The sequence below is a fragment of the Lycorma delicatula genome, chromosome 8 (genome assembly GCF_047948215.1).
Source record: "Lycorma delicatula isolate Av1 chromosome 8, ASM4794821v1, whole genome shotgun sequence".
Lineage (NCBI taxonomy): Eukaryota > Metazoa > Arthropoda > Insecta > Hemiptera > Fulgoridae > Lycorma > Lycorma delicatula.
In genome coordinates, this window is record NC_134462.1 from 29,677,999 (window position 1) to 29,691,873 (window position 13,875).

The window sequence follows — 13,875 nt, forward strand, 5'->3', positions numbered from 1 at the left end:
CGGATTCTACTTGTAAAACTAAACAAAAAATATCCTTGGGAAAAATGGCAATTTCTCCTTCGTTCTCCCCCTTTCCGCCATTTTGTTGTTTTTATATAAAAATTTGGTACTTACGTATTAACGCCACCGTAGCTACAGCTTTATTTAAAAACAAAGTAGTAAATCGGACTTCGGTGGAAAATGAACAGTCTCTTTATTAATTTTAATAAATGGTTATTTATAAATATAATTTAACCAAACTTAACCTACGCTCGCTTCGCTCGCTAACCTTGACTAATTAACACCGTAATTTTTTGAGTATTTATTTAATAAATTCAATAATTATTGCAATTATTTATTATTTAAATAATCAAAATACTCCTGTTAATGTAGTAGAAAATTGATGTTGTAATTATATATCTGTTTTCAGTCCTCCGCTTTACGTTCAGTTCGATGAAATATTAATGGTTTTTATTTATTGTTAATTCTAGTACTGTAAATTAGTATCAAATAAAGTAATAATTCTCTCACAATAATAGATTTAATAATTATGACACAAAATTGTGCCACATCAATTTTCTCCCATAACTCGACTATTTGTTAACCGATTTAAAAAAAATAAAATGTAATTTTGTTCAGAATAAAAGGGTTAATATTTTAGCATAAATTTTGATAAAACTATTATTTATGGTGATATAATGGATTGAAAAAAAAAATATGATTGCCATTTTGTAATTTGCGGAGGTGTTTAAGTCCTGATTTTTTGCTAATTTTAACATTTTAATACCATAACGCTTACCAAATATTAATGTTATTCGTCTATCCCAACTTGAGATATATACATTTTTATATAAAAATAACAAAATGGCGGACAGGGGAAGAACGAAGGAGAAATTGTCATTTTTCCTAAGGAAATGTTTTGTTTAGTTTTACAAGTAGAAACCGAAAAAGTATATCAGCTGACCATATTACTCTCTGTGGAGTTCAACAATAAGAGTAAATTAAAAGTATAATTAACACGTTTTCTACTGTAGTGGTAAGCTATACCTTTGAATTTTTTTTTACTTTTTTCTTTTGTGTTACTAAGAAAAGATATTTTAAAAATCTCAAAACGTATAGTATAAAAGTGATAACATTTTGCCGTTCATATCTATAAGAGGCTCTTTACGAGTACCGTGTTTTTAATAACCTAGAAGTTCATAAGTAATTATTAAAAATTAGCTAATTTTATGAACTAATAAATTAACAAATTAGAAATTTATTTTATTTGATAAAGGTTGTATTTTTATTTTTATTCTTACTGATAAAATTTAAAAAAACTTCTATAGAAATATAATCACTAATTTTACGGTTTTAAATTGAGTGAGATTCAATTTTAATTGTATCCTATATCATTACTAATGAAGAAAAAAAATTGTAGTAACTTTGTATTAAATGACCATTTTTTAATTGGAAAAACTAATTTCTAAAGGTTTTTTAGTGGGTTTTTATTAATAAAAAAAAAAAAAAAAAAATATATATATATATATATATTTATTTATTTATATTATTTATATATAGTTTTAATAAAGTTCATTAGTCAAAGCAATAAATCTAATAAACTATCTCTAGCAAAAGTTATCTGGAGGCTATTTTGGTACACTAGGACAGAAAGATCGGCATTTCTTCCGATAGAAAGAAATGGTTTTACATACTTAACGATAAGCGAGACATACGTTTGACCTCTGGATCTCCTCTTCGATTTCTCTTAGCCGCTTAACTTACCTCCCCGGGCATTCAATACACGGGGTTATTAACTTATTGACAGCCATTTTTAAGTTATTATCAAATGGGCAGAAACAACTGGCAATAACTTAATTTTAAATTGTTGACAGATGGGCAGAAACAAAATTATATAATGACAAAAATCACGTAAATAATTTTCGTGAAATAAAACACTAAAATGTGTAATATACCTAAAAAACAATTTTATATTAATAAGAAATCATATTAATGTTTAATATGTTATAACCAGCTGGGAGGTAAGTGTAGATCTGTTTTCTAGTCTCGAGAAAAAGTATAGATTATTACTCCGAGTATATCTTGACATATATTTGCTTAATATATATATATATATATATATATATATACATATAGACAAAACGGAAGCAAAACAAAATCATTGGTTTCAATCACTTGATTTAAGGTGACTTCAGATTATTCGATTTATGCGATTCAACGTTGGACGCTCAATTGGATGATTATGTGGAGAAGAAACGAGTGCGAAGCGTCGCATCGAATATTGGAACATTCGTACAATTAGGACTGTGTCGGTATTTTTTATGAATCCAAGAGACATTCGGTTGTTCGCCCTACCATATTCGGCATTCTTCCATATTCTCCATCCAATATTTACCTTTACCCAATCGTAAGTACTCTACGAACACTACTGTATCGGCGTTTGTTCATATCGGACATTATATATTTAATTTTTAGTCTGTATTAGTGTGGTATTAATTTACTATTTTTTAAATATTTTATCATGGATAATAAAAAAAGCTGACAACACAGTTTTAGGGCTTTCCCGTCACGCGGCTTACACACGCATACACACACAACTTAATTTAGCACATCAGTGCTACACTAGCGCTTCTTGTGGTGACAGGGGGTACTATTGACGTAGTACCCCCTTTGTTTCGTTAAGTTCTTTCAGTCTTAGTTAAGACTCGGTAAGATGTGTTTTGTTTTGAGTTCATTAAATAGTAGTACACCGATGAGAATGTCACTCGTGGCTGACTGGGATATGTCAAAAGCCGAAGTTTCGAAGATGACCTCCGGTAAGGGGGCCCATAAGATCTAGGAACGGAGGGGATGGCAGAGGGTGTCTTCTTTTACGGGGGCTCAGTATATCCACTTAGCCGCTAGTCTAGATCCATTTTTTGGAATGTGGGTGCAATTTTGTAAAAAGGTTTTTCGAGAAATATTATTTTTTAATTGTTAACAAACGTGCCTAAGAAAAATAAGACTTTAATTAAAGTCTTATAATTAGGCGAAATCTCCAGATACTGAGAGTGACCTTGCTCTAAAGCCTTACCCTCTTGACTTTTAAGTTGAAAATTTGATTTATAGGACATCAATGTCCCATATACAGAAGTAATCTGACCAAGTTTGGTCAAAATTGGTCGAGTACTTCTGGTGATATAAAGTGATTTAGAGTGCCTCACCGAACACAAACACGTACATACGGAAAATTTCCATCCGGTTTATTAGGTTCCTTAAGTGTCAAAACGTGAAGGTTCGATGAAAACCGCATATGATTGAACCGATTACCGTACTTTACTTTTTACAGTTATACCTCTAATGTAACGCTAGACAGGAAAATAAAAGGACTTCAGATGAATTCTAATAATTTTTCATTACTCATTGAACTTTCCACAAATAAAAAAAAAAAATCCTGACCATAAGAACCGTAATCAGTTTTCTTTAATAAATTGTCACACAATAAATTATCACCAATTCTGCAACAATGACAGTATTTTCATCCACTGCGGAATTAAAGTTACTGACTAGAAAGAAGATTAGGATGGTTAGTTTCAACTTTATTCGACTGTTGTATGCCCTGTACGAAGGAACATTCTACCATATTTATTGTTGGATCTAACATTCAATTGAATCAATCCAACGCTGAAATCGATTAGTTTGCCACCACCTTTAGGGAAAATCATCGAATTTATCTTACTTCAGCAAAATAATGATGTATAAAACTGTTCTCAAACCGGTTTGAACATACGAGATTCAAACGAGTGGAAAAATAATTAATTCAACCGTACATTTTCACCCAGTCGTAAACTCATTATGTTATATTTTCTAGCTCAAGTATCCAACGAGACTTAAAAATTAGAACTGTTAATGAAGAAATGAGCAGATTTCCCACAGCGTTTAAAAATGCAACATCCCAAATTACGAGAAAATATATTCCAAGATAGATTGAATTGCATGAAGAAACGCCAGATGATATCTCATCGTTAAGATGCTTCACATCAAAATAGAAATTATGAAACAATGTATGTATTAATTACTAAGAAAATAAAAACAAAATAATAGATATATAGAAGTGTAATTAAAAGGTAATTACGAATTGTAAGTTACTTTGTTATTGTTAAGTTAAACGCACGTATGCGCGCGCGCATACATAAATATATGAGTCAAAACAACCAGTTATTGAAGCCGTGCAACATAAAAAGGGTATAAAGTTGTTAAAAGGTCACTTTACTTAAGTAAAGAAGTAATTTCCTATCAGCGATTGCCTCCCGATCCATGGATTAATTCACTTTAAATTGAGATTTATATCAAACAAACGATTGTTACAATTAAACTTTAGTAAATTTATTTTTTAACTGTACTTTATACTGTTTTTGATTTATATATTCATCCGGCCACAACAGATTGATAGAGAATTGCCAGAAACGTTTTTTGATGATAATGAATTTTTTAGCGAGTGAAAAATGTGTTTAAAATTCTAATACAGAATTTTTTTAGATAATCAGTGAAGTAATTAATTTTTTTTAAATGTATGTAATCATCAATAATAGCTTATATTTATTAGTAAACACTCCCATTACGCTTTTATTATTATTCTTAAATATTAATCTTAATATATGAAACTTGGCTTATTTATACTTATAGATTTTAAATTTCATTAAATAAAAAAAAATAGTTATAGCCTCCAACTTGTAGTTTTATTTTTAGAGTTATTTATTGAATATTCAAATGACAAATACAATTAATTGTTAATCCCAACAGTTATGTGAATGGTGACAAGTAAACCTAACCGATGGATTAAACATTACTTTTTTTTCGAAACTTTCATTAGTACCTACTCGTGAAATTATATTCAATTCGTGTTAAGATATATTTAAGTTTCTATTCTCATTTTTATTTTACTGCCATCAAAACCCTATGCTATGCTACAAGAAGGAAAATATATATGATAATCAATCAAAAAATGGGGTATGGTTTTTTCCACTTCTCGACGTTTCGTGACCCCATGGACACCAAAAAAACAAAAAAAAAAGTGAGAGGGTTTATTGTATGTACGGGTGTTTAAAGGTTTTGACTGTATAAACCGATTTTTATGAAATTTCGACCACAGATTCGTGTGTATGGGGTATTTTGTAGGTAAAGATTTGGGGTCAATATCTCTAGGGAATGGGGTAAATAGTTATTTTAAGGGTCATCTTTTTCAAAATTTTACTAATATAACCTCACTTTATATTAATCGCAATACATTCGTACATGCTTATCGTACCATTTTAAAAATAATTTGTTCCAAAAGTCCCTCTTCCCCAAAAGTCGAAAAACTATCTTTTTATTTATTGTATATTTTTTAATTAATCTTTTTTAATTAAAAAAAAAAATTCATAGGCATAGTAGTAGTGCATGCGACCCAAAAAAAAAAAAAATACTTTGAGGGCAATATTGGGGGTGGAGGAGCCGATCAAAGTTTAAAAATATTGATTTTTTGAATTTTTTAAATCTTTTTTTTGTTTATTTTCATGTATCATTATTTTTCCACTATATAAGAATAAATAATCAATGGCAGAAAAGGATTACAACTTTGTTTTCTGCTTGTTTCCTAATAATTTGAGTGAGAGTAAATATAATAAATTATTTTATACAGAAAGGAATACATTAAATTGTTGTTTTTTTTCAGATTAAAATAATCATTCTCACGCCTATGTTACGTGTAAAAGCATTTAGTTCAAGGAACACCAATCAGAGTTGCTTTCTACAAACATAATGATATTCAACGTGCATCCAGTCTTTAAATGGAACATAACTGCCTGTACGGCTGTACATCACCTGCATTTGGCAGTTGTTGAAATTCTTCAACATCACCCGCATGCAACTGCATGCAGTTGAAGAAGGCAACGGGACACTCCGCCTTCATCTGAAGGAGGCCTTCTTAACACTGAAGAAGATCACTTTACTCCTCAATATCACTAGTAAGTTTGGTAGAAGATACTCATTATTCGTGAGAATGGATATGTAGTTTTCTGGTGTATAACGATATATCAGTTCGCCAAAACCGTTGTGCGGTTAATAAACAAAAATAATGCCTTCGTTTATTACTACATTTTACCGTTATTTAATAATACCAAAATATAAGTATCTTTTCGTTCTTTTTGTGTTCATTTACACTTTTGTTGGATAATGCAGAATGAATTATAATTATTATTTTATAAGAAAAACTGCTTTTTGTGTTATATTACTATAATAAATGTATTTTAACATAGTTCCTTTTTTCCAGGTATTTTGTGTTTAGAATGAGTTGCTTTTTTCGGCATCTACTGGTATAAAGAAGTCAGTTGATCTGTATTTATGATTTTTGGGTACCTATAAACGAATTTTTGAGCTGTTCAGCCCGGCATCGCTTCGCTCTGCTCTTTGGGGCGTAAAAGGAGTTTCAGTTTTTGAAAACTGATTTATTTTTCGTAATTGTGCGAAAATACATAACTTTAACTGTAGGTATAAAATTCACTAAAATTTTACAAAATAATCGTTTCTATTTTCCACACAACCCATGAGGTACAGCCAAATGTGCGTTTTTTTTATAGTCTTGAAAATTTTTTCAAGACACGATTCGTTTTTGCGTGCCTCACATTAACTGCGCATTACGAAAAATTACTGTAATTAAAAGATTTTTACTATTTGTTTATCCGGTACTTTAATTATTCATTTCGATTTCTTATTTCTATTTCATAATTTTAACGTTAATCCTTGTACTGCTATCAAATAACCGTTTGAATTTTTAAAATTGGTCGTACCGTTTCGGAGATATAAGTAAATTTCGGAAAAGTAACGGATAACCGAATGATCCAGCGTACATCTTTTTTATGCAAACGTTAGCAGTCAACATGGTAAAAAATAAGTCATTTGAATTTTTATAATTGGTCATAGCGTCCCGTAGACAACCGGGAGTAGAAAAGAAAAACGTAAAAACCACCCTTGCAATTAAAAGAAACTTTTTGCCGAATTAGATTTTTTGTATACCTATGGGGTCCTTAATCTTGCATTTCAAAGTAATCAACTCCTTTTTTATATATATAGATTAGTGATCATTCTTTTTTCCAAAAAAAATTATCTATGAGCAAGTATCTATGTGGAACTTTATGAACAATTCTATCTTCAACTCTAAGCAAAAAATTGAAATCAAAACAAATTCTATCAAGCTTAAATTTTTGTTCGATCATACATGAAGTTTCTTTTATATTTTAATATGACATTATTTTCTACATACAACTCTATGCCTAAACATATTTCTGTTGAGCTAATGGTTTTTTAATCCGTTTATGATATATTAGATATCAACGAAAGAAATGTGATGAACAAAATGTATTGCAATTTTTTTTTTATTTAGTATTATTAATAGTGTTTCATATCTTACTGAATTCTTCCTGTAAAATTCGTTGTAGGATAAAAACGATTTATCTCGTATTAAAATGGGATCCCTACAAAAAAAAAGGAATCGACCAAGTAACCCGCTTCGTTATTCGATTTATTTTCAATCGAAAACACACGGAACTTTGCCCATACTTGACCGGTGTTATTTATTATTTAACAACACCTGACCACCACGAGACATGTACTAACGAATCGGGATTTTCCGCTAGTGATCGGTACATTCTGGTGCTAAGCTAAGGGAGACGAACCCACATACAAATGCCCTTTAGTAGAATAGTATAATGGAATGATAGTACAATCTATTTTTGGTTTGATTTTTCGTTATTAATTATATGTAGTATAGTTCATATTTTTTTATGCGAAGTCTCAATTGAATTAAAAATAAAGGAACTTGTATTTTATTACTTTTGTATTTTGTAACTGCTTGCTATTATATTATTCAAGTACCGTACGCACAGTTTTAAAATAAATTCTCTTTTTATATATACCGTTACTATTCGATGTTCATTATAATTATTTAATATTAATGATGATGTTATTTAAAAACAGTTATCTAAAATATTTTTAATAAATTATTAATTATTAGATAATTGATAAATCTTCTCACGTGAAATAATTGTTTAAAATTAACATACATATAAAAACGGTTATATGTCTTCTATTAATAAAAATTACAATTTTTAATTACTGCACTTTATTGTTAATTTAATAACTTTTTTGACTTCTTTCTTTTAAATAAAGCTCACAACGAAGTTGTTATACTTTCCTGGCCTTGGTTGTTTATTCTTATACAGTGGAAAAGTAATGAATGATACATGAAAAAAGTTTAAAGAATTCAAAAAATCTACATTTTTAAAAAAAATTTCTGCTCCTCGCCCACGAAATCACTTCCCAAGAAAATCTTTTGATTTGTCTAAGTTTACTATGATAAAGAAACTAAAAAATTCCACTGAATAATGTCGAACCAATAAAAAGTTAATTAAGATTTATTTTTTGAGGGTGGGAGTGTATTATAATGAAATTTTATTGTAATATTATTATTAAAAGTTTAAATAAACTAAAAAAATTTTTTTTAATTCAAAAAATTGATATTTTTAATTGCCTTTTTTTGTAGATTTTGAGCGAAGACGAGATCGTAAAAGCCGTGCAAGAAGATCACCGTTAAGCAGTAGGCGACGATTTCTACTAAGGGCCGCTACACGACTATCGTTATGGAGTATTTGTAGCGACAAAATGAGTGTGATTCTACACAGATACTTTGTTTAAGTTCTTATGTTCGCAAACATCTTAAAAACACGACGTTACTGTCTTATTGAAATACTAATTAATTTTATTCTTGACAACCGACTATTATGAACATAATAGTTTAATTTAAAAACGATTATTGATTTGAATTAAATTAACATCTTTTAGAAAATCCCTGAAGATGGAGTAACAGCTCGGAAAGTTCTAGGATTTACACTTTTTTAATTGTTAGTAAGTTGAAACTTAATTTATAAAATTGTTGTATTAATAGCAACGGTGCCAAATGCTTAGTAAATTAAACCAGGAATAAATTATTATAGAAACTTATTAATATTATTAGAATAATTATTATACAAACTTCCTTTTAAAGTAAAAAATTCTCAAGATTAAGGTTTGAACATAGAAGCCATTTGAGAACAACCTTTTCCTCTTTCTCTACAAACAAAGTTTTACGTCCGACTATCTTTTAACTATTTTTTTTTCTTAATATCCTGGACATTAATTAATTTAACTAAAGATAATGTTTACATTATTTTATAAAGAATAAAAAATTATTACCTCAATTAAGATAATAAATCATTATCTCATTAATAAATGCAGGTGCAGTGTTGCATGATCGTATTAATTAATCATATCAACTTTTAAAAGTACTTTTTCATTATTTAAAACTCTAATTTTACTAGATTCTCCTATCTTAAGTTGTCGCTTAAGTTTTAAATTGAAATTTTTTTTAATGATTTTTTTGTTAGAATTTTTAAAAATAATTTAGGTTTCCGTGGCGCGAACGGTAGCGTCTCGGGCTTTCATCCGGAGGTCTCGGGTTTGAATCCTGGTCAGGCATGGTATTTTCATTCGCTAAAACATCCTCTGAAGCAATACCTAACGGTTGTCCCGGAAGCTAAAAAAAAGTCTAGGATCCGTACTTAAGCTCGTAAAAAATATAAAGGATTTTCAACTGACATAAAAATTTATTTAAATGATATTACGTTAAAATTTCAGTTCAAAAGAAATTTTGTGTTTATAAATATATATATATATATATTTAGTTTATATTTAAGTTTTAGTTTATATTTAGTTAATATAATCTGAACTATGTTTTTACTGTAAACCTTTTTTTACGTAATAAAACAACAATAAAGGAACGGTTGTTTTATTACTGATTTCAGAAATATTTAAACAATACTAATTTCTACTACTCATCGTAGTGTAATTACCATTAGTATTTATTCCATATACTTTATAGGCCAACATATATTGCGTGTATAAGAATAAAAACCGTGATAGATCACGTTATTACGACATTACTGGGTTTCTATTTATTTACATTTTGATTAGTTTTAATTACTAGTACATTATAGATTAAAAAAAATCACTTTTTAATTAATAAAAAATAAATAACCAGATATTAATGAATAAAATTTAAAGAAAGCTTTCAATAAAGTTGTAATACTTAGAGGCATTCATTATTTATTCTTATATAGTGGAAAAATAACGATACATGAAAAAAGTTAGCGAAGTTTTATTTTTTTGGGTTAGGGTAATTTACGATGAAGGTTTATTGTAAAATTATCAAAAATGTTTAAAAAATCGGTATTTTTTTTTATTTCTGCTTCCCCACCTCCAAAAATTCACCTTCCAGAACTTTTTTTGATTTTTTTACCTTTGCTGTGTTAAATGGAAGAAACTAAAAAAAAAATCTACTGAAAAATGTTCAACCAATAAAAATTTACCTAAGATCTATTTTTTGGTGGTTGGGGAGGTGAATTTTGAATAACTTTTATTGTAATATTATTATTATAAAAAATTTAAATAAATTAAAAAGGTTTTAAAAAAAGGAGTCGACTCTCCTACCCACTATAATTGCCCCCAAAATATTTTTTGGAGTCATTTGCACTACTACTATGCCTGGGAAGACAAAAAAAAATCGGATAAAAAATATTCAATAAATAAATAGCTTTCTTTTTTTTTATTTTTGGGGTAAATTCTTTAAAAAAAAATTGTATGATAAGCATGCATCCATGTACTGAGCTTAATAAAAAGCGGGGTTATATTTGTAAAAACTTTGAGAAAATTGAACCCCCAAACAAAACTCACCCCCTCGAGATATTGACCCCAAAATTCTACCAAAAAATTTCCCCATATACATGGGTCACCGTTCAAAGTTTCATCAAAATCAGATTTTCCAGTCAAAAGTTATCAAACTTCAAATACGCTAACTCATCTACCTATATACGTAGGAACATTACCCCCACTTTTTTTTTGTTTTTGGGGTGAACCGGTTTTGGGACGTAGGTTTATTATTATTATTTTTAATTTTCTATTTGTGTTGCTAATATTGGTGTAATTTTATAAATGGTTATTATTTATATAAGTTTTTCATCCTATTATTTATATTGTTCCTGGTTAGAATGGTTAGAATGTCTTTTCAGTTTCATATTTCTTATGTAGGCAGATCTTCCTCTTTTATTTTTCATTTTCAATTTTGTATGATTCATTATTTTCCACTATGTTCTCTATTTTGCGTTTGTATACATACACGAGTGTTCAAGTATTAAATAGTTTTTATTAAATTTTACTTTAAAATTGTAGAAAATAACGCAATTAAATTAAATATGTATGAGTGATATAATTAATAGAATTGCTATGATTCTTGTTGATAATTTTAACCTGAATAAAACCCCTAGCCAAAAATACATAAACAATATAACACATCAATAAAGATGTAATTTATATTTATAAAAAAAACAGTTTCAACGCACAGCCCATACCGCAAGACCTAGAAACTTGAAATTACTCATGTAGCCTTCTTATAATGGTTTAAGCATCCAACTTAAGAAAGGGGTTTTCAAATTTCATCCCCTAAAAGAGTAAAAAGGGGTTACATTCCCTACAGACGGGATTATTAATTCTTTCCCGTTTACCATGGTAACGGAAATAACCCGAAGTAAAATTATTAATTTTTTCTTTAATTTTAATATCTTTAATGTTGTTTACTTTAAATCGAAAATTATATAATTAAATTTCACCCGAAATAAAAATGTTTTTCGAGATTGATGGAATTATGGTTCCTCGCGAAGTAGTACATATCAGGGGCGATAGAGGTGCCTGTTCCGATCCTTATTTTTCTAATGTATGAAACAGAGGTGCAGGCTCAAAATGGTTCGAGCCTCTGAAACAGCTGAGGTGCGTGATTCTCGGTTAGCTGCTGATCGAGAGCGCTACGTCCAGACTTGAGCTGTAACTTCTTCTGCAACAGGATAGTATCGGAGCTTCAACGTTAAAAATGAGGAAAACGTTGAAGGAAAGTGAGCTTTTCCGGCTTTAATTCTTATTTATCAGTATTATTTTCACAACCATAAGGATAACGAACGCAGCGATGGTCCAGGAGGCCGAACCCTCCCCTCCTTGACCCTCATAAAAAAAAAGAAATTAATTCAAAAAAAGAACCTGTTTTGGTTTTTCCACGTTTTTTTTTTGTCATCGTTAATATTGTTTTATTTGTGTATAACTCAGTCTAGCCGTTCAAAACAAATCTCTATAATTGGTTATTTATGTGTTTACTGATTCTTTCATTTATAAATTCTTTTTTTTTTAATTATCATTACGTGCCCTATAATGTTTCATTTTATTTAAAATTGCTGTGGAAGAACATGCATGAAGAAGTAAAATTATTAATTTTGGTAAAAAAAATATCTAGGTAAAGGTTGCTCCACGTGTTAAATTTATCTTTGTCGATCAAACTTAATTTGAATAAAATTTCAATTCACGTATAAATTCGTTGATAACAAGAAAAATCACTTCTTGCTAAAAAAAAAAAGTACCTCGACTACGTCTACATCTGTGACCGTACAGGTTGATCAGGAACCTGTCAGTTTAGTTTTTAGTCTTCGATTATATTAGTTCAGTTAAAATACTTTTTATTTGTAATTAAATCTACATTTTTTTATATTCTTAATTTAAAAAATTCAAATTATTTCAATAGTTTTCTATTTTGTTTACAAAGTAGTAATAAAGTTTATAATTGATTCAAGGATTCACACGCGCGTGACCGCATATGTTTTGTTACTGCGTCGTAATGTATTTAAACGCTGTAGGGCATACCAGTTCTCGAAATCCACTTTAAAGACCACCTCTGGTCCGGACATTATGAACTTCTTGTAACTAATTCTTATCTGACGATTTCTTCTTTTTCTTTATTATTTTACTTTATGCCTACATGTTATTATAAATACAATAAGCTACGTCGGTTTTACTTGTATGTCTTGTCTTTTATTAAATTTACAATTCATCAATCATTTGACAGGTTTAAGACACACCTTTAAAATTTATATTGGCTCATGTATGCGTAAAAATGTGAAATCATTATTCATTTTTGTTATTATTATTTATACATTATTTTTCATCAGATCTAATATTGCATTAATCTTTTGGTTGCTTTGAGAATGTATTTAAATTGCATATTTACAGAACCACCTGTATGTTTTCTACGAGTATTACTGAATGAAATTTCTTAGTAAAAAAAAAAACACATTCATTTTGGTGATGTGAAAAAATTTTAAAAACAAAATCTATTACTAAAAATTGCTGTTACAACATTTTAAGAGAACTTTTATTTCTTCAGAACTGTCCTTAAGTTGCTCAGCCGTACTCATAATGCGGACAGTTAATTCCTCTCCAGAATGCATTTTTGTTTTAAATACAGTATTTTTCATCCATCTCAGACACAAAAAATCTAGAGGTATTAGATCAGGGGATCTTGGCGGCCATCCTGATCCCATAGGGAAAGACAGCCTCCATGTGTCAGTTTCGGTCGCCACGCCACTCCCTTCGTACCTAGCTCTTTATGGGCTTTACCGGAGGTCATCTTCAATACCTCGGCAATGATATCTTTCAGCCTAGCCTCAGCCAGGATGCCACAAGCGCCAGTCTCATTGGTGTACTACTAAATTCCAAACATAACACATCTAGCCAAGTCTCAAACAAGACTGAATGACTTTCTAAGAACGAAGGAACTGAACTCTACCTACCCGAAAGGTAAAAATGAGTTCGACACACAACGAATCATAAAACGCAACACAAAAACACTAACAAAACATAAAAATAACAATAAATAATATAACATAACATTAAAATAAAACATATATAACGAAAACAAAAAACAAATTATAACCAGACACAAAAACAGCAACAGTTTAGTAAACCATGAAA

General features: G+C 29.3%; 1 protein-coding gene and 1 long non-coding RNA gene across 3 annotated transcripts in view; one reads left to right on the plus strand and one right to left on the minus strand.

The window, feature by feature from the left end:
* LOC142328968 (uncharacterized) overlaps positions 1-9,215 on the plus strand; it is a 117,935-nt gene extending 108,720 nt beyond the window's left edge. Inside the window, exon 3 of the long non-coding RNA XR_012757391.1 lies at positions 8,537-9,215. This is a non-coding gene — a long non-coding RNA (uncharacterized LOC142328968). The remainder of the gene's footprint in view (positions 1-8,536) is intronic.
* Positions 1-13,875, minus strand: part of LOC142328966 (uncharacterized) — a 284,506-nt gene that overhangs the window by 138,378 nt on the left and 132,253 nt on the right. The window lies entirely within an intron of this gene.